The 27,143-nt window shown below is 42.1% G+C and overlaps 1 protein-coding gene and 1 long non-coding RNA gene across 11 annotated transcripts in view; one reads left to right on the top strand and one right to left on the bottom strand.

The window, feature by feature from the left end:
- LOC309340268 overlaps window positions 1-3,286 on the top strand; it is a 32,801-nt gene extending 29,515 nt beyond the window's left edge. The window contains exon 3 of the long non-coding RNA XR_014155912.1: window positions 1,671-3,286. This is a non-coding gene — a long non-coding RNA (uncharacterized lncRNA). The remainder of the gene's footprint in view (window positions 1-1,670) is intronic.
- DMD (dystrophin) overlaps window positions 1-27,143 on the bottom strand; it is a 1,009,769-nt gene that overhangs the window by 714,524 nt on the left and 268,102 nt on the right. The window lies entirely within an intron of this gene.

The following is a 27,143-nucleotide window of genomic DNA, read 5'->3' as shown; positions in this document are numbered from 1 at the left end:
GAAATAAAGTTCCCAGATGGCAGCCTAAGTACTGTATACAGAAATGCTGTTCTACTGCTGCCTAACAATGGAACAAAATTTTAAGTACCTAAAAATGTTTGCTTTCAGTTATTCTAATACCTAAACCACGGGTGTCAAACACAAGGCCTGCGGGCCGAATACAGCCCGCCAGACCTCGTCATGTGGCCCGTGTAGCCGCCAGCCCGGCCTGCCCGCTTCCCCCTGCGAGGCGGCGCGCTGTGGGCGGGGATGGGGGGCTGGAAGGCGGGCGGTGGAGAAAGCGAAGGTGCTCCCTTCCCGCGCCGATACTCGGCCGGCCTGAGAGAAAATTTCTGAGGTGGCGGCGGCCTTCATCCAGGGTCGGGGGGCCATGGCGGGACTTTGCCCTCCCGGCGGCCTGGAGCATCTGGAGCTGGGGCGGCTGCGGGACCCACCGGGCAGCAGCGGCGACGGCGGAGGAGTCATCGGCGCTTCTTCTCCTTCCCCTCCTCCTCCTCCTTCGTCTTGCTCGCCGTCGCCACCGCTCTCATCTTGCTTGAGGCAGGCCTGGAGCCAGGATAACCTGGGCTTCGAGCCCGAGGAGGAGGCGGGCGAAGCGGCCAGGGCGGCTGGGGGGAGCGCACAGTGGGGCCCGTGCTGCAGATGGGCGTGGTGGAGTGGGGCCGAGGAGGGGCGCCTTCGCTCTCGGAGCCCGACGCCCGGGAGGGCCCGCCGAGAGCGGGAGGCAGCGGAGGTGCCGGCGGCGCGACAAAAAGGAGGAAGGCGGAGGGGAAGGCGAAGGCCAGCGGCCTTGCTCCGCCGGAGGCGCACCGACGCCACGTTTCCCTCACGAGGAGACGGGCGAGGAGGTCGCCGAGCAGCCGCCGCCGCCGCCTCGCCTGGGCCAAAGGGATGGCGCACCGCCTGCGAGGTGAGTCGCCGCCCGGCCGGGCCCTTCCATCGCCCTTCCCGGCTTGCATCTCTCCTGTTTCACCTTATTACTTTTATGTTACTCGCGAGTCTTCTGCTCTGAAGACAGATGCAAATAATCCGTTCAGCTCCTCTGCAATCTCCTTTCCCACCTTTAGCACACCTTTGATTCCCTTGTTGGCCAAAGGCTCTACCACAGACATGTCCAAAGTTTCGGGGGCCTAATCCGGCCCCTTCGGCAGTTTATGGGGTAAAATCCTCAAAAAAACCCTCAACAACTTCAACCCTAAAAAAAAAAAAGCTCAACAATTTCAATCCTAAAAAAAGCGCAACAACTTTGGTTGGCCCTCACGGCCCTTCACTTCATCAAATCTGGCCCTCCTTGAAAAAAGTTTGGGCACCACTGACCTAAACCCTTTCTGTGTTTCGTATAGAAATACACTTTCACTTAATGTACAAATGAGCAAGCATCATTTGAGGTGGCTGGAAAACTGCTTACCTTTTAAGGAAGCGGTGGTTGCAGCCTGGCACAGCTCCTCGGGGACAGGGAGAGGGTGTGACGCTTTCATCCTTTGCAACTGGCCATTTGCTTTGGCTTCAGCCAGACACGGGGGTGATAGAATAGCCCACCAAGTTTCTTAAATTAAATTGGCTGGGTGCACTGTTTGCCTTTTTGATTTTTACCTGTTTTACTTGATTTAACTTAATCTGAATCTACCTAGCTGAAATTTAACTTATGTTTGACCTGCTTTTATTTGCAGGATCATGAACTGCAACTAGGAGTATATGGTCTTGCATCCCTGGAACCTGTGCCTGGCTCACACTCCAACTCAATCTAAACCCTGCTCCCTTGACATACACTTTCTGGGCTTACTTGAAACCTCTTTAAATTCTACCTTCTAATTGCATGCTGCAAAGAATTATTTGGTCTTTAATGTATTATATATGTGTTGTCGGGGCTGACAAATGAAGCATGAGATGCAGACTGTGTTTAATTTATGTTTCCTACATTTAAAGTAAAACACTGAAACCTGATTAAATCATAAGTGGTTTCCTTTCAAGGGGTGCATATATATGAGTGCCATCTGTCTTTGAAAATGCTCTCTTTAGCATTGAATATATTATTATTTACTGACATCGGCTCAGGAGAAGACTCTCACTGTTCAGTGGCTCACATTGTATAGCCCACAATTTTTCCCTTTCTATCATCTCCATCAGCACTGCCATAAAACATTGGCAAAATTTCTAGTTCGGGCACTAATTCTGGGTAAGCACAACCATACTTATTCCTTCTAATGTGCCTAAAGGAAGCAGTTATAAGACTTCTACTGAAAAAGCCCTCCCTGAATCCCACCATATTGGATAATTATCACCCAGTCTCCAATATCCCATTTTTGTGCAAGGTGCTGGAGTGTTTGGTGTTTCTGAAGGAGACTGATGAACTAGGTTTCAGTCTGGTTTCAGTCCTGGTTATAGGACAGATATGGCACTCCTGGTCAGCTGGAAGGCAGAACAGGGAAGAGGGATAACACTACTGCTGAAGACACAGCATGTTCCTGGACTCATCCCTGAGTCCCCATTGGGAGGTTGTGGACTTGGAGGTTCTTTGGAGGTTTATAAGCAGAAGTTGGATGGCTATCTGTCATGGATGCTTTAGTTTAGATTCCTGCACTGCAGGGCATTGGACTAGATAATCCATGGGATCCCTTCCAACTCTACAATTCTATGATTTTATGATGCATGCCCACGTCTCTGCAGTGGCCAGGAGTGCATTTGCACAGTTAACGCTTGTTCGCCAGCTGCACCCGTTCCATGAGATGGTTTGGCCACAGTGACTCACTCTTGTTTGGATTACTGTAGCCATCTTTATGTGGGGCTACCTTTGAAAAGGACTCAGAAACTTCAAGTGGCTCAAAGAGCTGCAGTCAGCCGGATTGCTGACCGGGGCTTTCAAGGGTGTTTCCGGGAGTCTATAAATCATAACTCTAGTGGCCTGCACTCCAAAGTCTGCCTGGGTGCTTATGCTTCAACCAAAGCCCAGAGTAAGATGTAATGAGGTAAGGGCAGTGGTAGAACATCTGCCTTGCATGCAGAAGGTCCCAGGTTCAATCCCTGGCTTCTCCTGGTAGGGCCTGGCAACAACCCTGATGGAATCTTTGGAGAGCCATTGCCAATCAGAGGGGACAATACTGAGCTAGATGGACCAATGATCTGACTCAATATACAACGGCCGCTTCCTATGTTCCTTTCTAAGTCTCCACACAGAGCATTCTCAGTCAGGAAGTGCAGGTAGTCAGAGCACTGAATAAATGTTTCATTGAGGCAGGCACACACACCATCTTTGCAATGTGAAAGTAAACTAAGGACCACCCCACAAAATTATAAAGCCATGAGAATGCGGGGGGGGGGGAGGAAGCTCTTTCACTGGGAAGGGCGTAGCCGGGGGGGGGGGAGCATAAATAAAAATACTTAACTAACTGACCAACTGTGTTGCAGGTAACTCAATTCTGCCCCCAGCATAAAGCCTTCCCCCCCCAAAAAAATCCTAGCTACGCCCATGTTCACAGGGGAATAAAACTTTCAAGAAACTGGAAGACGGTTTTTGGCACAGCACTAATGTATTCATAGCTGTATCATTCCTTAAGTATGCTGTTCCCCTCAAGGTGCACCAGTTGGCAAACTGACATTTGGACTTTTCACTAGAGACTCATTGAGCTTGTTTAAATATTTGATCATTAGCTGTGTCTCTCTTCTTATTATGCTTCTCTCATTTTGACTTTTTTTTTTTTGAGATGTTTATGCAATAAACAAACCCTCCTGCTCTACGCTGCGAGGTCTGGAACAGCCTTTCAAGGACAACACCTAATATCATGAGCATGACAGAATGGATGTGATACAGCTGCTATAAGCTGTTTGATTGATCTCTAGCTGTGGCCCAACTAGACCTTTTGTACCCAGTCTCCCTCTTCTTCCTGTTCTGTGGTTGCTGGATTAAAATAAAGAGAGACTCCCCATTTTATATTTGATTGTAGAAATTATTTTAAGTTGATCTCTACCATTAAAAAAAAAATAAAAAATCTTCCAAATAAATGAGAATGAGAAATCCTTGTAAGGAAAGCAGAATTAATTTTGATCTTTTCCTTCATTTTGACGATATAGTACTTTTCAGATAAAAAGATAGTAAATTTTAACAGTAGGTGTAATTCTTATAGCAGTCACAGTACCACAATGCAAGCAATATATGTAAATGTAAAAGGGAGGAAAGCATGAAGGAAAATGAGTTTTAAATGATGATGTTCTTGCTATTTTACTTTCAGTCAGGTGATGGGTGGAAGGAGATTTACTAGGGCAGCTATAACAATATTAAATTAATAGTGAAATCCTACTCAGAAAACCCCAATGGGACATACTCCCAACTAAGTGTTACAGGACTGCAGCCATAGCTTTTCAACACTCCATTAGCAGATACTTTGCACCCAATGCATGCATTATACTAAAATGCATTCATGCACTATACTAAACTGAGTAAATAAGAGAGTTTAAAGGTTGATTGATCGATTATAGATAGATTATGGATGCAGCATTGCATGAAGTAGCTTATATAATCATATATTCTACCCCTGGCCGTGGTTGCCTGTAAGGGAATCCCTCTACCAGCTACATTGTTCATCTCTTTATGGATGAAGAATTGAGACAGGTTCCATGACATTGCTACAAAAGCTGCCAACTGTGTGTTGGAAATGTCTTTATATGGCATCACCGACTCATGTCATCTAAAATCCTGCATAGTTTACATGGTTCTCAATTCTAGCTAGTAAGAATATGTGTTCCCTGTATAAGTGCTTTTAGTGCATTACATATTGCATTAGATAGGAATATAGTGCTATTTTGTAAAAGAGTTTCTACCAAGGTTGCATTCTAAAATTCACTTGTTTGTGTGCTTCTTTTGGTGCTCATGGAAAGACAAAAGCAGACATACCATCCGTACCAACCCCACAAGTGAATCCATTGACTGTGCAAGCTAAGGCAAGGAGAATGGCAGCTAGTCTCCACCACACACCCCAGAAAATAGGAAGGAGGGGGAAAGGAGGGGGGAATGTGCAAGTTCAGCTCAGGTGAAGATCAGATACTGAGCCTTGTAACAGTGTTATCTAGAAAAGCCTTTACCCAAGTGATGCTTATGGGCTACAACTCCCATCATCCTTCACACCTGGCTATCCTGGTTGGGGCTGATAGGAATTGGGAAGCCAAAACATCTGGAGAAAATCAGGTTGGGGATGGCTGATCTAGAACAGACAGATTGGGGCTCCTGGTGCCTTGACTGAGTGAAAGACGCAGAAGTCACTCTAGAATTCCTATGCACATCTTGTTGACTTTGCTCAATATTAAGATAAATAACTGCTGTAAGATAAAGGATGATCAGCCTTAAACCAAGAGACAACAGAAAGCTCAATCCAAATGGGTCAATGAAATGAGTAGGAGGTTGTGATGCTGAAACTGCTTAAAGATCAGAGTCTGAATGATTAAATTAAATTATTATACAGGCCGGGGGAATGCAACAGAAATCACTGAAGTTTAGAGATAAACAACCCTTTAGATGTTTTAAAAGATATCGCCTGCTACACCATAGTCTATGAAACCATTTTAACTTATTCTTTCTCATGAGAATTTAGAACTGAGCAGTCAATCTTCAAGACTAAAGCTAGGATCAGTACACTGAAACATGGCTTTCATTGAACACAACACCGCTTGTCAATCAGCAAGGCTATAATTACCCAATGATGAATGCCTTATGGATTGCATCTAAAAATACTTTGACATCTAAATCACCAAAAGTAAAAGCCTAAGCCTGTAACCAAACACTACAAAGCAGCTTCCAGATTTGAATGAATAAAGTTTGTGATATGACTATGTGTAGGGGAGAAAATACCTTGTGTCTCACCAGAGACTGAACATATTCTAGTTAATGTTGAAAATGTAGCTATGCTTCACTATATAGCAGTGAAGGCCAATTTCCTTATTGTAAGAAGCCACTTTATTTTCCCTACAGTGATCTGGGAGAAGAAGGGATGTTATGCTTACATCTGGGAAAGATACAGCATTAATAAAGGACTAAAATGGTTGTTATTGCAACTTAATGTTTGCTATGTTACACTGTCAAAATCTCAAAAGAACCAGATGAGTTTGCTTTAAAAGTCAAATCCACTCCCTACATATGGCAAAAAGCTTCACCCACATTCTGGTCATTTCTAACACAAACTACACACGCAAACTTATGCTCTCTGGTCTACCTTAGTATTTTCTCATTTATCTAGCACTTTGCTGCCAAAATCCCTAACCTCACTTGTCACTCTGGTCACATGACACACTTTCCTTCCAGCACAAGCACCCCCCCTGCCACCGCAAGCAATCTTTCTACTTTTGTATCCTAATAATGCTTGCCATTCAGCTATACTCTTTCAGCTATATTTCCTGGTTTCTCAAAAAGACTGTCCTTTCTCCCTTGCTGTCCTGTATGTTTGGAATTGCCTTCCAGAGGACCTTCCTGTAATCCACCTTTTCCATTAAGCCTTTGGCCCTAATGTCCAGTTGCGCCAATTTAAGGCTACTGACACATTAGCAGCTTAAAACGCAGCATCATTTCCCACCACTGCTTTTCAAGTCATGCTTGTACACTGCTGTACACAACAGATGTCTTCCCCCAATGTGAATTACTAGTTTGTTTTCCTGTCCTTGCACACTCTCCAAACTCCTATTCATGAAGATGTCATATATGCACATGTAATGGCTGTCTCAAGTATACACACAGCTTTGGAATTCAAGATGCCTTTAACAGATTGGAGAACAGGGCTCCAGATAACAAAATGATTTTAAATAGCAACAAATGTAAAGTTCTCCACTTGGGCAGGAAGAACTAGCTGCACAAATATAAGATGGGGACACTTGGCTTGCCAGTAGTACATGTGAAAAGGATCTAGTGGTCTGAGTAGACCACAAGCTTAACTTGAGTCAACAGTACGGTTGCCATATGTTAAAGAGCAAAAAAGAGGACAGCCTGAGCCACTGCCAGCCCGCACATCTCTTTCCCCACCTTGGGTTGGCAGCGGTCACTGTATGCAAAGCACCCATGTGACTCTTTCCCCAGCTCAGGCTGGCAGCGGCTGCTATGCGCAGAGTAGCCAGAGATCAAGCCGCCTGAATCCAACCCCCCCCCCAAAACTGGACATTTCATTTAAAATGTAAAAATCCACCCCGATGGGCATGTTGCCACCCCAAAGGACATGTCAAGGTTTTCCCGGATGTATGGCAACCCTAGCAACAGTGAGATGCAGTAGCAAACAAACAAACAAACAAACAAACAAACAAACAATACCTAATGCTATTCTAGGCTGCATCAACAGAAGTATAATGATCAGATCAAGGGAAATAATAGTACCACTCTATTCTGTCTTGGTCAGACCACACCCAGAATACTGTGTCCAATTCTGGGCACCACAATTTAAGTAGGATATCAACAAGCTGGAATATGTGCAGAGGAAGGCAACCAAGATGATCAAGGATCTGGAAAACAAGCCTGATGAGGAATGGTTGAGGGCGTTGGATATGTTTAGCCTGGAGAGGAGGACACTGAGAGGAGATATAATAGCCATCTTCAAATATCTAAAGGAGGATCAAGCAACCTTGCTTTCACCTGCTCTGGAAGCTAAGACCTGAACCAATGACTTCAAGTTACAAGAAAGACTACTCTGACTAAACATCAGGAAGAACTTTCTTATGGTAAGAGCTATTCAACAGCCCCCTTGGAAGGTGATGGATTCTTCTTCATGGGAGGCTGTTAAGCAGCGGTTGGCTGGCCATCTGTCATAGATGCTTTAGTTGAGATTCTACATTGCAGGAGGTTGGACTACATGACCCTTGGTGTCCCTTGCAACTCTAAAATCCTATGTGTGATTCTATGTGTGAATTGGCTGTCACAGGGCAAATATCATGCAGAACTATTTGCCTGACATCACCATAAACAATATATTTTAACAGAGTCCATCCACACATTCAACAGAGTATGACTTAATAATCTACTACATGCACATGTGAATAAGACCTCAGAATTCAAAATAATGGAGTGGGGAGGGACCCCAAAATGCTCAATATATTTTCTCATTGTAGAAGTTTAACTCTGCCTACCTCTCACCATTTTCATTAAGGTGTGCACTGAAGGAAAACATGAACTGAAATTTATGCTTTAAAATGACCTTGTGTTTTTCTGGCATTTTTAGTGGAATTGAATCCACCTTTGAAAAAATCCATGTTTGTTTTTAAAAAAGAAGTTTTTGAAGTATATTCTGTTTGGATAAGAAAAGCAAGCCCCATTGCATTAGGAACTCTATATTCAAATGTTCATAAAAATAATTGCCTCAGAACATTTAAATGCATTGTTGGCACTATGCAAATAGAAGGCAGACTGATTGGCTATTGATCATCTTTTTAGGGCAGATTCAGACACATTCTGAACTCATGATGATGTAGAAGACAATGAGCCTTTATTCTATGGTGAGGCACATCTCCATTAAGTACATGATGAGCTGGAAATTGGACATGTTATGAAAGAGATAAACTGCTTGGATGCGTGGGCTGGAAGCTCAACATGAGCCCAGCATTATGTGAAGCAGGCTTCAGTTCTGCACAGATAAAAAACTGCATTTCTCTTGCCCTCTCTGTCTTTTTCCAGGAACTGCCTTCCCAAGTAAATAATGCCTCATCAAACAGGAGAAAGAGGTATTGGAGGGCTGTTGCCACCCGTTGCCGCTGCTGATTGGAACTTGCCTGGAAACATCAGCCAATATGCTAAAAGGACTGGATTCTTCAACAGATCTACTGTGGAAACATATTATGGATCTATCTATGAAATTATGAAGGAGAAGACTGAGTGCTCACAAATCCCCACAATATCCCACAACCTGTGCTAAACTGTCCATTGCTGCAACCACTAAGTGGTTGACTCTTTGTTTGAAAATACAGATGTTCCATTGTGTGGGCAGGAATTAGACAATACTACCATAGCAACTGAATGTAATAAATCCTGAAAAGAACTGAATAGCCCAAGGACAACTGAGTACAGAGATATAAGCGAAACCTTTCAAACAAAAAAAAGTGACAAAATAAAACCAAGATGTTTTCTTCTAGAGAATATTGCCTAGGGACCATGAATAGAGAAGGTAGAGCTCACATCAGATTACTCTGGGAATGATCCAGGTTCTTTTCCCAAAACATTAGAAATAAATCTGGCAGCACTTTCCCCCTCTGCCAGGAAATATGCCAAAAAGTATTCTGCATCTTGGATTTTAATCTAAACTGGAGAAGAATTTGAGGGCCTTTAATCTAACGTCTCAACTGAGGTGAGAATTACTAATACCATGAAACATATTTCCAGGTCACAGCCCAGTGAACTTCGGTATCATCTCTTGACTTTTTCTCTTTGATACAGAGTGTAGCTCCAGGTAGAGTTCTATATTTATATCCCTCTTTCTTGATATCTGGGAGCAAATCAAGGAGCATTTGAGAAATGTCTAGCTACTAGCTAAGAAAAGGAACAAGGCTGCCCTGATAAATATAAATCTGCAAATTCTATGGCTATGATACTGATGGGTCATAAGCACATTTGTACATATTTTATGGGGTGTGAGATATTAGGAAAGCAAAATACAATGCTTAAGGAATCTCAAAATTTGTTTCAGGCAGATTTGTTTATATTCCTTACCATCTACACAATAGATAAGCACATCAAATTAGACAATATTGCTGCAAACCAGGATTTAGGCCCAGGCATATTAAGCAAAAATGTACTGAATATACTAACAGATAATAGTGGTAGTAATGTATTTATGTTAATATCCGCCACATATAAACTTTGTTTTCAACAGCAGAACCAACTGAGTGGGAAGAGCGGGGGACAGATTATTTGCTTAATGAAGAGATAATTTACATGTGTGCAAGGTGAGGATGACACAAGAAAAATAGTGACTATCCACTAGGCCTTCAGTTTACTACACTGATGCTGTGACTAAGAGATACCTCAAGATCACTGTAGGCTTACTAGTACAAATGATTACCAGTAATTTAAATAGCATTCAAAAACTTTACAGTGTTAACTACACCTAATTACATAGTGCAATTGATGGCAGGTGAAATCTTCCAAATTAAATAAAAAATGCCCCAGGTCTTTCTAAGCCTTTTCTGAGAGAATTCTTGGTAAACAGACTTTTCCTAAAATTCTTCAAAGATACAATTTTGGAACTGATCCATGATCGTCAGCCTTTTCATATGTCAATTTCCCTACTACGCCACCCGCCAGCTACATGCCTATGTCTGGAAAGGCAGCCAAGATCACTAGTAAAAATGACTTATCCAATTTTACAGCTCTCCACATATTTGACCCACCATTACTTAAAGTCCATAGTATTGTTTTTATGCTTCCTGATAAATGAGTTAGAACTACTGTTCCAAGACTAAAGAATAAAAGCTATAGTTCCCAGAGTCAGTAATGGCAGTTCTGAGCATGCTCAGAAGCAATTAGTACAAAGTTAGGCCTTAGAATAAATAAGCCAGGACTTAATTCTAAGCACTGTAGTTTTAAAATTCATGGCCACCTAGAACTACTAGTACTGTTCTTTTAAGACTTCACATAAGCAGAAATAGGACAAGAACAGTCTTTGTCTTTTGCCTTGGCTGCTATTCTCCTTTCCATCATAATCCGTTAAGTTTGTGAAAGTGTGGAGCAGAGAAGACGCTGGCACCAAACCATTACGAACCAAGGTGAAATTCAGGCAGGACTGGGCTCAGGAATGTAAAGGCTCAGATATTTCTAAACTAGACAAGCTCATTTCTGAAATTCCCCATTTCTGCAGCACAAAATAACTACTAAGACCACATTCAACACTAGCAGGTTGGATAACACATGGTTCAATGCCTATGCAAGAGTTGAGCAGGTTGGTGTGACAAATCTGAGCAGATGCAACAACTCCTGGCTAGGTCTGAGCTCAGTCACAGATTTGCAATCCCTGACAAAACCAATAGTAGCTACTTTGGTAGTGGTTGTACAACTTCTGGCTTATCCTGTACAAAAGATTCCCTATATGCCTGGATTGGCAGGAGCTAAGCCACCGGTGCTAGCACTTGAAACTGAACCATGTTAATGGAGAATAGCAGCGTTTGTTGATTGCACCCTTTCAAGTAGCTTAACCAGGGGGAAATGCTACACATATGTACAATGTATTTGAATCCTGTGATGATTTCCGAAAATCTTGCATGCAAATTTTATGAAGCCTTATTCAAACCATGGGTGTTGAACAAACCATTTAGTTTTGCTTTGTACTGAGGATTTTAAAAAGCCAGAATGACCTTAAATTGGCTTATAATTTAATTGTAAATATCTCCAAGAAGGTTACACTCACCTTACTGCATAGTGAAACCTGTAAGTTTGGTGATGAGCTGTGAAAACAGTAATAATTTATTACAACCCCCTCCCTTGATTGCCTTCACTAGCACAATTCAAGAGCTTTATCAAGCATTTGCCTTTCTCAAATGTTCAGAATTCTGCCCAATACCGCACAATGTTCTGACCAATCACCTTTTTAATGCTGGTTCCCTTTAATTTGATGTTGTATTTTAAGCTTTTAGGACACAGTGCTATTAAATGAACTTGCTTTATCTCAATCACAACAGTCATGAATAATTTTACCTCTGAAGAGAATATCAGATGCATGCCATTCTACTGAGAGTCTTGCAGTTTCTGACTTTCAAGAACCCCTTTGGAATGTGCAAAGCTTCCATCATTATCAAGGACATTGAAAGGCCCGCAGAGTGCTGAATTTGTTTGCAAATGAAACATGTGCTGGGCATACTTAGCAAATGCAATACTTGGCATTTTCTTTCTTAATGGTGAAGCTATGAAAATGACTTCATTTGTTTAACAACACAACTATGTTCCCCTTCATCTACAAAATTCAAAGCATCTTACAATTCTGTGATAAACATACCATGCTAATAAGCTTAATAGATAATCTGTTTAAAAATTTGCATCACAAACTCAACTTTAAGCAGTTGAAAGGTTTATTGTTTTTAATATCTAATGTCATTCATGTACTAAAATACATAGAATATTCCAGTAAAATTAGTTCAAATGTCCCTAGACTTCTCTGCCCTTCTGCTTCCCCTTGACAAGCTGCAAAAGTTTACATACAGGAGGTCTTTTCTTCCAAAGGTTCAACTTTCTTTGAAACTCAAGGCCTAAGGAAATCCTGAGATCTTTAAATGTACTTGAGTGACCTTCAGTTAAAACTTCCTGATGAATTATGACAGGATCACAGGGGAAAGTGATGTATAGAGGATGAAAACTGAGACATTTTATGGAAGTAAAAATGATAACCTGACCTGGCATTGTATACTTTCATTTGTTTGCAGCTTTCAGTGAAGAACAAATGCCTTGAAAGACCGAATACCATAACTCAAATGGTGGCGGTGATTGAAGTCCAGCACATTTGTTGGAGTACAAGGGAGAAGAGGCAATCATGGTTGGCTGACATCAGCATAGGCATCAGCTGTCCACAGGGGCTGGCAGAATTGCCTTGCAAAATTTAAAATTTGATTGGGCCAATTAGGGCCCTGGTGGGTGGGTGATGCTCTGGTGGCAGACCTTGCAGTGCCAGTCTTCTGTGGGGTCCACCAGCCAGGCATAAAGGCCAGCTGCGTGTCTAGCAGGCAGTGCAGCCAAGGAAGCAGTCGCCCCACCCACACTGTATGTTGTGGCTGCTCGGAGGAAAGCAGACATAAGCTTATTTATGATTCGTTTATGGTCTTGCTGTGGAATTACTCAGTTATCGTACTCAGGGCGTGGAGGAATTTGCCTGCAGATGTACTGGTCCTTTCTGGGAGGTTTTGTCCTCCTCATAGCAGCTGTCACAACTTTTGGTGAGAAAAGACATTGGGTTAGATCCATAGTGTAAAACGGGGTGGGGGGTGAATGCCCCATCCCCCCCCAAATCTGGGATAAAACTCAGGGTACCCCAGTGAGGGGTCCAAAGTAGGGTTCTGTCCGAAAGCCCAGAGAACATCGTATTAGATCTGAAGCAATGCAGGGTATCCTTTGGCCAGGATCAACCCCGATGGAGAGATCAGCCAGCAATCAGGCTGGCTGGTTCAAGACACATCCCCGATTCCTTAAGGAATATGCCAGCAATACTGAAAATCTAATTGGCCATCCACTGAAGATGCGACTAGAGGAATATATGGTTAGTATTCATACAATCCTTTTTTCTTATTGCTAGGAATATTTCATGTAACTCAAACCTGTTCAACAGCCCTCTAAACTGGTCAAATATTATCACTCCTAATATTACAAATGGTGTGCTAAGGCTGACATGCTGGCTTTGTTGGGGGATGTCAAGGGTCATAGCTCACAAGTTTAATTACTGTACTATATCAGTTATGCCAGCAGTTCCTTCTCATTTCCTAGCTACGATATGCAGTTTTCAGTCATTCAACAGAGCATGTGCTTTGTACAATAGGATTCTATCCCAGTTAATATTTCACCAGGAAGATGACTTTCTTGCAAAATGTTTTTTGACAGGGTACGTTAACCACTGTAACAACTGGAATGTGAGTGACAGAGTTCTACTTTTTCTGCTGACAAGAAAAAGAAAGCATGCATAATATATAAATGTCATAGTAAAACATTTCTTTGCTGTATAATAAAGGAGCGGGCAAGGTCTCAGTATGGGTGCAAGGATGATACGAGCAGAGTGGCATGCAACAAGGCAATCTTTAGCCAACAAAGGGAAGGTGTATGCATGAGTATGAGATACAAAGTACTGTATGAGGAACAGCACTGTAGGTATTGAACATTGGTTGGGCTGAGTCTATACATTTAGGGTGAAATCCAAAGCCACACTATTACAAACATTTCCTCTGTGCAAGCATAACAGCTCACCAGATGTAATGCTAGGCAGGCCCTTCAGTGGGGAGCCCACTGTCTGCAGCAGTCTCTCTCTCCCCATTCCTAAACACACCCTCAAGGTGGGTAGAGTTTGCCTGCTTCCATGTAGCAGCAGCAGCAGCAAATTAAAGTTGGAAAAGGCCATCAAAGGCTGCTAGTCACTTATGCCAGTTACTGAGAAACAACAGCAGTAGAGGCTAGGGTTGCCATAGACTAAAAACCAGTACACACCTGGAAAACCTGAAACCTCTCTCTTTCTCTCTCTCTCTCTCTGTGCATTCCCAGAGATGCCAGACTTCCTGGCACAGGGGAGCTCAGTGTCGCTTCCTCACCCCCAGAATCCCAGACATGTCTGGAAAATATTCAACTAAGTTTTACTAAGAGTAGACCTGTTAGAATTAACAGGCCTGACGTAGTCAATTTACATAATGGGACTAGTAGCATATGGGGTTGGTAGGGAAATGGAGAGAATATCTTAAGATTTCCCATATATCTTACATCGGGGGGGGGGGGCAATGCCATGGCCTCCAGCACTACACTCCCATCAGCCCAGCCAGCATGACCAATAGTCAGGGAGGATGGGAGTTGTACTCCATCAACACCCGGAGGGCATCAATTTGGCTACCCCTTAACTAAATATTTACTAACAAATATGTGTTATGTTCTGATTCTTAAAGTATCTCTAGTGTTGCATGTTCTGTTTCTTCACACCATCTGCTTGACAGTGCAATGCTATGTGTTCAATGGGTCTTACTTCCTAATAAGTGTGTTTAGGACTATAGCACTGGGAATTATACATGTTATCCTATATAGGATTAATGTGTATATAAACTTTATTCATTTAAAGTATTTCTTATGCACACTTCCCTGGCATGGGAAATCCCAGCATGGGATAGTTAGGGAGGGGAACTACTGTATGCAAAACAATAAAACACAGCTAAAACATTTATCTCTAACTACTTGCAGCCAAAACAAAAAATTCCTTCCAGTAGCACCTTAAAGACCAACTAAGTTAGTTCTAGGTATGAGCTTTCGTGTGCATGCACACTTCTTCAGATACACACTTGCAGCCATTAAGCTAAATTGTAGAATATGAAAGCAACAGCTTCCACACTCATGCCCAGCTAATACCTGTGAGTCTTCAGCAGATACCTAAACTCATATGACTTGGAGGCAGTCATATCTCCAAGGGGATGGAATTTCACAACTGGGGCACCATAGCCAATAAAGCCCTGCTTCAGTTCACTGCATAATTAACTTCAAACACTTATGGTGCCACCAGGAGCTGCCCCTCCCTCAATAGATTTCATCACATGGACAGGTCTACATAAGAGAAAGCACTCAACTTGCATTCCAAGTTGAATAGGTGTTTATACTTCAACACAAATACTTTGAATCAGGCTCAGTAGCAAACTGGCAGTCCGTGAATATATATTCATGGCAGACCCTCCAAGTTTACCTATTTTCCAGGGACATCCCTGATTTAGAGAAGCCGTCCCGGTCAGTGGCGTAGCGTGGGGGGTGCAGGGGGGGCCGGCCGCACCGGGCGCAACATCTGGGGGTTAGGGTTAGGGGGCGCAAATCCACGGGTTAGGGGCTGCAAATTACTTGCCTTGCCCCGGGTGCTGACAACCCACGCTACGCCACTGGTCCCGGTTTCTGATTTGATCCCGGAATGTCCCACTTTTCCTTATGATGCCCCTATTTTCATTGGAGAAATGTTGGAGGGTATGGAGTTATCTGACACCCCCCCCCCCAGGCCGTCTGAGGGCAATCCTGTATAGGGAAGTATTTTTAAACGTTTAATGATTTAGTATTATTTTTATATGTTGGGAGCTGAGTGGCTGGGGCAAGCAAGAAAGATGTGTGGGGCATAAATAGTAAAATTATCATTATGAAATGGGATGTTCCTATTTTCATCAGAGAAATGTTGGAGGGTATGTCATGGTAGTTGATTCCACTTCACAACCTGGACGTGGCATCATACACCAGCTCCAAATTCTGAACCAAATAGATGGGCAGTCATATGCAGAGCACAGTACAATAGTCCCTCTCCCAATCTGCCAGGTCATCTGCCAGGGGGACCACGGCTAATTGGGTCTCAGCACTGGGCCCAAACTCATACTAGAATAGCTACAGATAACCAATTTCCTTGCAAAGTGTTTGGAACTGAACTGCCATCACCCTCTCAAGCACCTCCCACTTTAGAACTTAATGGGGCAGATGATACTGCTTTTCATAGCTTGAATTTTTCCTTCCACTTTTTCTTTAAACAAATTGAAGAGACTTTATAAAGCAATACAATATGAATGGAAGCCCACCAACAACTACAATGATTGCTATAATTGTGAGAAATGTGGGGGAAATTTGTGGGGAAAGCTAGAAGAATAATAGAAACCATCATAATTGCAGTAGTGAGAACAACAGATGGGGTAGAAAATATGCCTGTAATTATTTAACGTAGGCATTAGCAACTTAGGAACGACTGTTAGTTCCATAGCACAATTACCACACATATTTTCTTTTATGTAAATTACAGCAGTGGGCCATTAAATGAAAAGCCTTCAACAATTTTTCTAAGGTCAATGTATTTATTACATTGCTGCATATTTGGCAAAACACACACGCAAGGCCAGTAAAATATTGCAGCTAATTAATATGGTTATTTCAGAGTTTAGTAAAAACAATAATAGCTTAGACTGTAAAAAAAAGAAATAGCTGCTTTAAAGGAGAGTAGTCATTGGCCTTCAAAATATTTACCAGAAGTACAAAAAGGATGAAATATTATTGACAGCCATGGTTTTAGTTCAGTCCAAAGCAACTGCAAATGTGCATGTGTAAGAGTGCAGTATCTTAACTTTTGCAAATGCAAGGATATTTATAGAATCTAACATAGGATAGATTCAGTGCACATGTTATCTAAGGTATTTCAAAACTGAGTGGACACGTGACAGGGTGCTTTCTCTTAATCCTTGTTTTCTGATCAGTGTAGCTAAATGACAAACATTTCTAAAGGCATAGGTAAGTAGCCGTGTTGGTCTGACGTAATAGAAATATATTAAAAAATGAAAAAAAGTCCAGTAGCACCTTAGAGACCAACTAAGTTTGTTCTTGGGATGAGCTTTCGTGTGCATGCACACTTCTTCAGATACACTGAAGCAGAAGTCACCAGACACTTATATATAGTGAGAGGGTGGGGAGAGGTATTACTCAGAAGGGTGGTGGGAATGGGTGATTGGCTGATAGGTGTGGTAAACCTGTTGACTACTGTTAACTCTATATTGGACAAACAGGCCAAACCCTATGCCAAAGGATAAATGGACATAAATCTGACATCATGTTATGTACTAAGCTTGGATCCTAGAACAATAGGCAGTTAGGATCCTAGAATGCAACAACTGATTGGCTTGCAGGAGAAGACCAATCAGGCTCCAGGAGGAACTTAATCAGCCTATTAGGCTGGTAGGATCGTAGAATGCAACAACTGATTGGCCTGTAGGAGACGACCAATCAGGCTCCAGGAGGGAAGCAGAATCAACCAATCAGACGGGACTCATTGTGTAAATAATGTATATAAAGGCCTGAGGTTTGGGGGGGAAACCAATCACTGTTTTACAAGCTGCAATAAAGAACATGAAATCACTGTAGGACTCTGAGTATATTTCACATCAGGAATCACAAGACAGAGAAACCAGTAGGAGAACACTTCAACCTCCCAGGACATTGTATACAAGATCTCAAAGTAGCTGTCATATTACAAAAGAATTTAGAAATAGACTGGAAAGAGAAGTTGCTGAATTACAACGTATTACCAAACTTAAAACCATGGAGAGACCTGGTCTAGATAGAAACACTGGATTCTTATCTCATTATAGATGATAAAGCTATTTTTGGCCATCACATCCCTTGCTTTTTCCCTGTAAGACCAATTGCAGTCGTTAACAGTAGTCAACAGGTTTACCATGCCTATCAGCCAATCAATTTCCACCTTCCTTCTGAGTAATACCCCTCCCCACCCTCTCATCATATATAAGGGCCTGGTGGCTTCTGTTTCAGTGTATCTGAAGAAGTGTGCATGCAGATGAAAGCTTATCCCAAGAACAAACTTAGTTGGTCTCTAAGGTGCTACTGGACTGCTTTTTTCCATTTTTTAATATATTTCTAAAGGCATGTTTGTGTCATTTGCAAGTTTTTTTTTTGTTTTTTTTATGTTCTCCCTGTTCCCCAGTCATTTTATGTCATTCTATCAATGTTATTCTCACAGGGCCAAAACCTGTGTCAAAGCCTGCTAGTATTTTTAAATTCAGCATTTTAAAACCAGAAGGCTATATTATTAGTGCATGCATTCTGGTTTTGACGGTATGAATACTTATTTTTATTAAACAGAAAAAGGATTCCACTTGAGTGCAACAAAACCTCTAAGCAGTTTACATATCTACATGTCTGGATAGCCTTGCCTAAATGAAAATGTTTTACATAGGCACCATGAATAATACAGTGCAGGCGCCTGCCTGATGTCCATAGGCATAAATATATCCTGAAGGGCACAGCAATCCTACTACGACCAGGCAGTAGCAGAGCCTGGTCACAGAGGGGCACGCCACAACCATATCAGCAGTCTCTGCCGCTAATGCCAGTCAAGGCAGTAGGTGGATGAAACAGTGAAAATGCCATCAAGTGATCTCAGTGGAGTCAGCTTGGGATTCAGTGGATTTCAAACCCCACCCCACCCCATCCTTTTGGGGCTGTGAGCTACCACTGGTGGGAATCTCTGTAGTGTTACTTCTACCTGTCCACACTTTGGGCAGGTGGAAAAGGGAGCTCTGTGCTGGAGGAAACCTACTGACATCAGCTCATGGGCAGAGAGGCTGGCGGAGCTGTTTTAGGCTGGGCTAAGGGATGTATTTTCCCCACCCACCCCATGCTACCATGCCCTAAAACAGGATTATAATGTGGGTTATTATTCTGCGTGTTCTGAAAAAGGTGAAGTGTGTGGGCCCAGAGAGAGAGAGAGAGAGAGAGAGAGAAAAACCTCAATAGTGATTTTTTTTTTGGTAAGTGATCCTGCTAATAAAAGATTTTGTGATTCAGATCTCAGGGATATTATAGTGAATATTTTATAAATCTAGTCTGATTAGAGAAGAAGTTATTCTAAAAACACCCTAGTCCATATTGATCACAAAATATTTCACAATATTTTAAAATCAGTAAATGATTCAATAAAAACGCTTGGCACATTGTTTAATTATTTTATCCAATTAAGGATGCAGTTCTTCAAAACCCAGTTGTCCCACCACAACATTACTGTATGTAGCTAGATTTTTTTTTATAAAAAAGTTTGTTTATTATTTCATGCTGTGCTGCTATGAACTCTTTTGTGATGCCACCATTTTATAAAAGCTTCACTGTAAAGGGAAAGAGAGTGAGGAAGCACCCCCCCTTTTTTAAAAAAGACAACAACTATAAGCTGTAAGATGCAGCTAGTGGAGGGGAAAGTGTCAGTGGATACACAGAAGCCCACACGAGGCAGAAGAGATTTAATTTCAAAGTGAAGTCTCTCCCAAAGTGAAAGTCTTCCTTTGATGTTTTGTCACTAATTAGGATTTCCTCTAACTTTAGAAAACCATTAAAAGCATGTATTAGGTACATAACAACAGCTGGAAAAACAGCTCCCTGTCTTCTCCAGCATGCATCCTGCGGTTCATATCAGAAAGCCACTAAGTCTGTAAAACTGCTGTGGTCTGAGCTTTTAAGAGATGCAAAGCCATAAGCTCAATGTTTCCCACAGCCAGCAAAATGAAATGTGATTAGTGAGAACACACTGCATTGGTCTTGACAGTTTCTACATAATTTACTAGCCAGGTACTTTTTAATTATAACCTAATTTCATGGAGCTGCCTTAAATGACAAACAATGCTTCCTGCTGCTTTAAATGTGAGGCTCTGAGGCTGCTTTTAAGTTCAATCCATAATGTTATTCTTGCTGTGTTCAGTTTAGGATGTTATCTTTGAGGAATCTCCTACAGTATGCCCATGGTTATCTAACACTATACAGGTTACACCGTTCAAGGCCCCCCCCCCCCCGTTTTTTGTTTAAAAAACGTATTACTTAGTTATTGAGGGGAGGAGCAGAGCTGAATAGAAAAAGCAAAACCATTCAATAGTTCATAAATAATATTTTGTTGCACCACTACGTATTCTCATACTGAAACAGATATTACATTATACTACCTTTCATTGTGAGGCTTCTTCAGAGTGAGTGACTTCAAGGCTGCAAATAAGCAGGTATTTTTTTAACCTTGATCTACCATAAGCCAGGAGTCAGCAAACTTTTTCAGCAAGGGGCCGGTCCACTGTCCCACAGACCTTTTGGGGGGCAGGGCTATATTTTTTTTGGGGGGGGTGAATGAATTCCTATGCCCCACAAATAACCCAGAGATGCATTTTAAATAAAAATACACATTCTACTCATGTAAAAATGCGCTGATTCCCGGACTGTCCATGGGCCGGATTTAGAAGGCGGTTGGACAGGATCTGGCCCCCAGGTCTTAGTTTGCCTACCCATGCAATAAACTCTATGGCAACTTATTCCAACCTGGAACAATTCCCTTTATCCCTGAACATTGCCTGTGCTGGCTGAGATTGTTTGGAGTTGTACTCCTACAACATCTGGGGGGCACCAGGTTGGGAAAGACTGATTATGGTGCCATTTAGCTGACTCCCTTGACAAGCCAAACACAGTATCATCTTTTAGATGTCATGGATCAGTCACCAAGTTTCATCCAATGGCGCAGACTTCTCATGGTAGAGATTGTGCACAGAAGGGGAGGACAGGAAAGAACCTCAATGGAGAATCAGGGCGTGTGCAGTTCCCCAACTGTTCAGGAAACTGCTCAGTTGTGCAAGGGGCATCAAGGCTGCAAATAATTTTTACCCGTGACATTGCAAAATAGCAGATGGGATCAAAGGGAAAGACATCTTCCTTTGTGTTTGCTAACCTTGCACCTGCAGTTCTCAAGGACTGACTTGAAGCCTTACAATTTGATAAAAAATAAATCAGCTCCTCCACTACTCATGACAATTCCAGGAGAAAGAGTTGGTGTATCTACTGAAAGGAAACAGACCACAATCTTGTTCAATAAACAATTCAACATAAAGCCCTATTTCTTTATCTGGTCTCCTAAGATCTACTAATCTTCTTCTTTGCTGCTATGTGAGTGACACGGATCAATAAGTTCTACAATTAACTTTTCTCATGCAAATCAATTGGGCTCTGATCTCTACAAAGCTCAAGGAACATAAAAGGGGTGGATTTGCCCAGTCTGTTTTATTATTCCTGGCAGGGAGAGGAAGAATGCCCCAGCCATAGATTAAAGCTAGCTTGTTAGATTCAGTGAGCCTAGACCAGAATGGGTGAAACACTTCTTTTTATATAAAGTGTCAGAGGAAAACATTCAAACTTTCCAGGTCAAGTGCTATAAATATTTGATCAGACAGTGCACAGATGGATGAGATTGCACTGAAATTTATGTTCATGCTTAACATTTGAAGAAACCCCAGTGGCTGATGGTATGAAGAAACATGAGTAGGGATAGAACTTTCCCAGGAAATTTATTCATGTTTGGCTTCCCCTAGGCTCTTTTATATACAATTGGTATTATGCCACTATATTCTTGCTGCCCATAGGATTATTATTTTTTTGGTCACTGTGCACTTTATAGCTCCATCTGCACTTTAACAACTCTATATGCACTATTATGTTTCATTTCTCGTGTTCCTAAACGATCTATATAAAGCCATTGGGGACTATAATCCTGGAATTTTGGAGTATAGTGCTATCAATATGCAGAGGATGCCCAAATCTCTCTCTTATTGTTATCAAGACAGGCTTTTTAGGGACCAGTGTCAGGCAACAGTAATGGGTTGCATGAGGGCCAATAAATGGATACTGAGAGCTTATCCACACTTACCTTTCATCCACACTTTCCATGAACAGTCTGCACTTTAAAACTCCATCTCCAAAAGCCATTTTGTTGTTGTTGCCTCAGAGCTTTCCCACAAAACCCCCCTCTTTAAAGCTGTGGAAAACCCCAACTGCCTTTTGTTGTGCTTCAGCCTTAGAGAGAGTGTTTTCATGGGGAAAGCTCTAGGACAGAGAGAAAGAGGAGAGCGCCCTCAGACACAGAGCTTTAAATCTGGGCCTGGTAAGAGCAGGACAAAAGGTAAGTGTGGCTAAACCCTGAATCCCTATAAAACTTAGGCACTGTGGGCCTACCAGGATCAGGATAGACTACCTGTTTTGGGTGGAGCAGTGCTTTTCTGAAGGAGCAGGTTCATTGTTTTGGGGTGCTCCTAGAGACATTTCAACCATCTCCTAAGGCTACCTCATCCTAGAGTTTAGGTAGCTTCAGTGGAAAGGAGTGGCTGGTTAGCCAGCTGTGCACCTTTCTGAACCAGGATAGCCTAGCTGTTGTTGTTTAGTCGTTTAGTCGTGTCCAACTCTTCGTGACCCCATGGACCAGAGCATGCCAGGGACTTCTGTCTTCCACTGCCTCCTGCAGTTTGGTCAAACTCATGCTGGTAGCTTCAAAGACACTATCCAACCATCTCATCCTCTGTCGTCCCCTTCTCCTTGTGCCCTCCATCTTTCCCAACATCAGGGTCTTTTCCAGGCAGTCTTCTCTTCTCATTAGGTGGCCAAAGTATTGGAGCCTCAGCTTCACGATCTGTCCTTCCAGTGAGCACTCAGGGATGATTTCCTTAAGAATGGATAGGTTTGATCTTCTTGCAGTCCACGGGACTCTCAAGAGTCTCCTCTCGCACCATAATGCAGAAGCATCAATTCTTCAGCAATCAGCCTTCTTTATGGTCCAGCTCTCACTTCCATACATCACTACTGAGAAAACCATAGCTTTTACTGTACGGACCTTTGTTGGCAAGGTGATGTCTCTACTTTATAGCCTAGCTACAGCAGCACATTTGCTGATAACCTCTAATTTACATTACTAAAATACATTCTACATGAGCCTGCTCTTGAAGATGATATGGAAGTAGCAGTGGGAGCAGAATATAGAAGCCACATTACTCGCTGGTGACACAAAGGGGGATGATCAATCCTTAAACGTCTACACTGGCATGCTGTTTGCTATGGGGCTCAAATTAAGTTGCTGAATGTCATCTGTACAGTCTTATAGCTTGGGGCCCAATAATCTGAAGGGGTGCCATTCCTATTACCTGTTCTTGTGAACTACAAAATGAGGGCCGTGAGTTAGACCTCACTTTCAAGTATGCGTGTTTGTGAAACAAAACTCTTCCTATCAGTTTGGCACAGAACTTGATCGTCATTTTGTAGGGTAAGTTGCTTTCTAAAGCTCTGGAGTTTCCCTAGAGCAGCCTGAGGCTGAAGTTCTAACTCCACCTCCTTGTCAATTACCATACATAGAAACCAGATTTTGATCAAGTATTGGAGTCTGAAATTGGGATACCAATCCCCAGTAGTGTGGCACTTAACTTTTTAAAAAAATAACCTTTCCATAAAACCTGGTGTACATTCGCTGTCTCAACATTGTGGGCTTAAACACCAAGCACACTGTAAGGAAACAGCATTTGAGGTACATCTAATTCACTGAGTTATAAATTTCCAATGGCGTACTAGAAAAAGTTATAACTTCATCTGAGAGTGGAAGTGCCATACATAGCATCCACATATCAAATTCACCCCATAACACTTGGGATCATTTAACTCACAACACCAACAAAACACAACGTTATGACATCACAGCATGGGGTTAGTGAGACGACATTAGGGGTAGTCAAAGTTGTGTCCTCCAACATTGTGAGTCCAGGTGATGCTGGATTACAACTCATATCTAGCTCTGCCAACATGGAGAATGCTCAGAGATTATGGCAACTTGTAGTCTAGTCACATCTGTAGGACCTCATGGGGGCAACTCCTTTTCTATTCATTTTGTGTAGGGGGAACACTGGAGTAGGATCCCCACCCACTTTTCTTCTCTTTTTTTGGCAACAGTCTCATTTTGCATGTAAAGTGTAGTTTTGTCCTAACAAACAGTGCAATTGCAACAATTAAAAAGCTATTGGCTAAAATCAGAGGTACGATTTGAATCATAACCCAAGACTTAATTTTCAGTGCTTGGGGTACCATTGGTTTCATTCAATAGAACACTTCTGCCCTGGAATTTGCCACACTGTCCACAAAATATTGATTCATTCTGTTGAACACAAGAACAAAGCAGAACACTTGTTTTTGATAATTAAATTACAAAAATAAGCATTTTCTTGTAAGTAATTTGCATTTCAATAATAAGTATGGCTTTAAAAAATATTCCAACACATTTTGGCAGAAATCCCAGTGCAAGTAAAGAACATTTTTCATTGACATTCACTTAGTAGTTCCATTAATCACTGTCTTTTTCACAATAGCTGTTCTATCTGTAAGTTGAACTTCACCTTAATTGCTACATAACAGCTTTATCTGATACACAAAGAGCAAAAATATTTTAAATTCATAGAATCATTACTAATATAATGCATATTTATAAGGCACAAGCTGCATGATGCTATGATAATAAATACTAATATGCCACCAAGTAGAGAGAAGAGTACTGCACTTTCAGTTGTGGGACTGATAATTTAAGACAGATGATAAAACCAATAGCCATGGACAAAGCTGATATGTTCCATAAAAGAGCAGTATGAGGCAAGAAAAGCTAAAGGAAAGAAGCAGATCTATCGACTCAACCAAGAGAAAAGTTAAAGAGTAAAGTCCTACCAGTAAATGTCAGACAATATTGTCTTCAGTAATTTATTTATTTAATAATTACAACATTAGCTACATCAAAAGTGGCGTGTTACTTTTACAAAAGTTAATAAAAAGTTCACCTGCCCTGCTCTAATACTAAAACACATAATAATAATAATAAAAAACTTAATTAGGCTTTCCCCCCCTATCTACTAAGCTCATGACTTGCAGCTGTTCTTTATTTACTATGTTCTTTAAAGTGAAGTATTTTTACATTTTATATGCCTGTTGCCTTTGTCCATGGAGTTTTCTTGGCAGGGATACTGGAGTGGTTTGCCGGTTCCTGCTCCAGGTGGATCACGTTTGGTCAAAACTCTCCACTATGACCTGTCCATCTTGGGTGGCCCTGCACGGCATAGCTCATAGCTTCTCTGAGTTATTCAAGCCCCTTCACCACGGCAAGGCAGTGATCCATGAAGGGGCTTGGGAAAGATGGAGGGCACAAGGAGAAGGGGACGACAGAGGACGAGATGGTTGGACGGTGTTCTCGAAGCTACAAACATGAGTCTGTCCAAACTGCGGGAGGCAGTGGAAGACAGGAGTGCCTGGCGTGCTCTGGTCCATGGGGTCACGAAGAGTTGGACACGACTAAACAACTAAACAACAACAATTTTTACATTTAAAGAAATCAATGCAGAAAAGTTTTTCTTTTAAAGGCAAAAGGAAGGACCTTCCCTTAAAAACAATCCACAAGTTCGCCACCTTAGGCACTGGGAAGCTAGGCTCCCCAGCTTTCTGTGCTTCAATTAAAAAGATGTCATGAGACAACTCCTCCCATGGGGTATTTTCATTTCAGAAAACACAGGAAGCTGTGGAGGCTGCAGGGCACTGGAGCTATATCACAACATTAAGTTAAACACAGCCTGACACCCACCCAAATTATGGAGATGTTTTAAAGTGTGCTAAAGAAGAAAGCTACTACCAAAGAGAAGCTTGTTTCACATGGACGAAGGCTTCCAAGAAACCTTTGGAGGGGGGATTCAATAAATTGAGAGGGCAGGTTTTGGCACAGCATTAGTAGTTTTCACTCTTATGCAATGAGCTACACAAGGCAGGCAGGCAAGCACCCCTCCCACCTGACATAGGACCTATGATGGATACTTGTCTGAAAAATATAGACGTGCAGGTAGATTTACAAATACAGCAAGTGTATCTCTCCCCTCCTCCCCAAAATGCTACCCTGTTGTTACCCTTATAAACTTTTGCTTTGTTTTAATGTTGGCTTACATAAGAAAAGGGATGCGGGTGGCGCTGTGGGTTAAACCACAGAGCCTAGGACTTGCCGATCAGAAGGCTGGCAGTTCGAATCCCCGTGACGGAGTGAGCTCCTGTTGCTCAGTCCCTGCTCCTGCCAACCTAGCAGTTCGAAAGCACGTCAAGTACAAGTAGATAAATAGGTACTACTCCAGCAGGAAGGTAAACGGCGTTTCCGTGTGCTGCTCTGGTTCGCCAGAAGTGGTTTAGTCATGCTGGCCACATGACCCGGAAGCTGTACGCCAGCTCCCTCAGCCAATAAAGCAAGATGAGTGCCACAACCCCAGAGTCGGTCATGACTGGACCTAATGGTCAGGAGTCCCTTGACCTTTACCTTACATAAGAAAAGTCCTAACATGGGCCCATCTACCTCTGCATTTTGCCCCCCTTCCTGCCTGTTAGGGGGTCAATCAAATGCTTATGGGAAGACCGCAATCTAAATCTATTAGGATTTCAGAAAGAAATACATTGCCCCAAAATCTCTTTGGATGCAAACTTAATATTAGAAAGGTCATAACAAGCTATTAAACAAAGAGCTTTTGTTCTATAACAAACATGGCTATTGCTGGTAATTAGCTTTCCAGGTGGTTTGCTAAACAAAATACCATTTTATTGCCATTAGTATTTATATCGTTTTCCCCATGAGAAGAAAGCAATCTAGGTCGAAGTGGGCTACGTCAGCTGTGTACAGTCTTGCAATTTATCACAGAAACTTTGTATGTCAAAACACTGTGGGTTCTGAACACACACTCAAACTGTGTTTTCACACATACAGGTAGGTTCACGGAAGAAAAAACAATAATTACAGTTGAGGATTTATTGCTTTAGGGCTGTGCTGAAAACATCTGCAATGCAAAGAAACATTTAAATTAAATAACGGCACCAACTCCAAAGAGCTCTAGAGCATGGGTAGGCAAACTAAGGTCCAGGGGCCAGATCCGGCCCAATTGCCTTCTAAATCCAGCCTGTGGACGGTTCGGGAATCAGCATATTTTTACATGAGTAAAATGTGTCCTTTTATTTAAAACGTATCTCTGAGTTATTTGTGGAGCCTGCCTGGTGTTTTTATATGAATAGAATGTGTGCTTTTATTTAAAATGCATCTCTGAGTTATTTGTGGGACATAGGAATTCATTCACTATTTTTTTCAAAATATAGTCCAGCCCCTCAC

This window comes from Podarcis erhardii, assembly GCF_964252035.2.
Source record: "Podarcis erhardii genome assembly, chromosome: 4".
In the NCBI taxonomy this organism is placed as follows: domain Eukaryota; kingdom Metazoa; phylum Chordata; class Lepidosauria; order Squamata; family Lacertidae; genus Podarcis; species Podarcis erhardii.
Note: the sequence above shows the minus strand (reverse complement) of the source record. Positions and strands in the feature narration are given on the sequence as shown.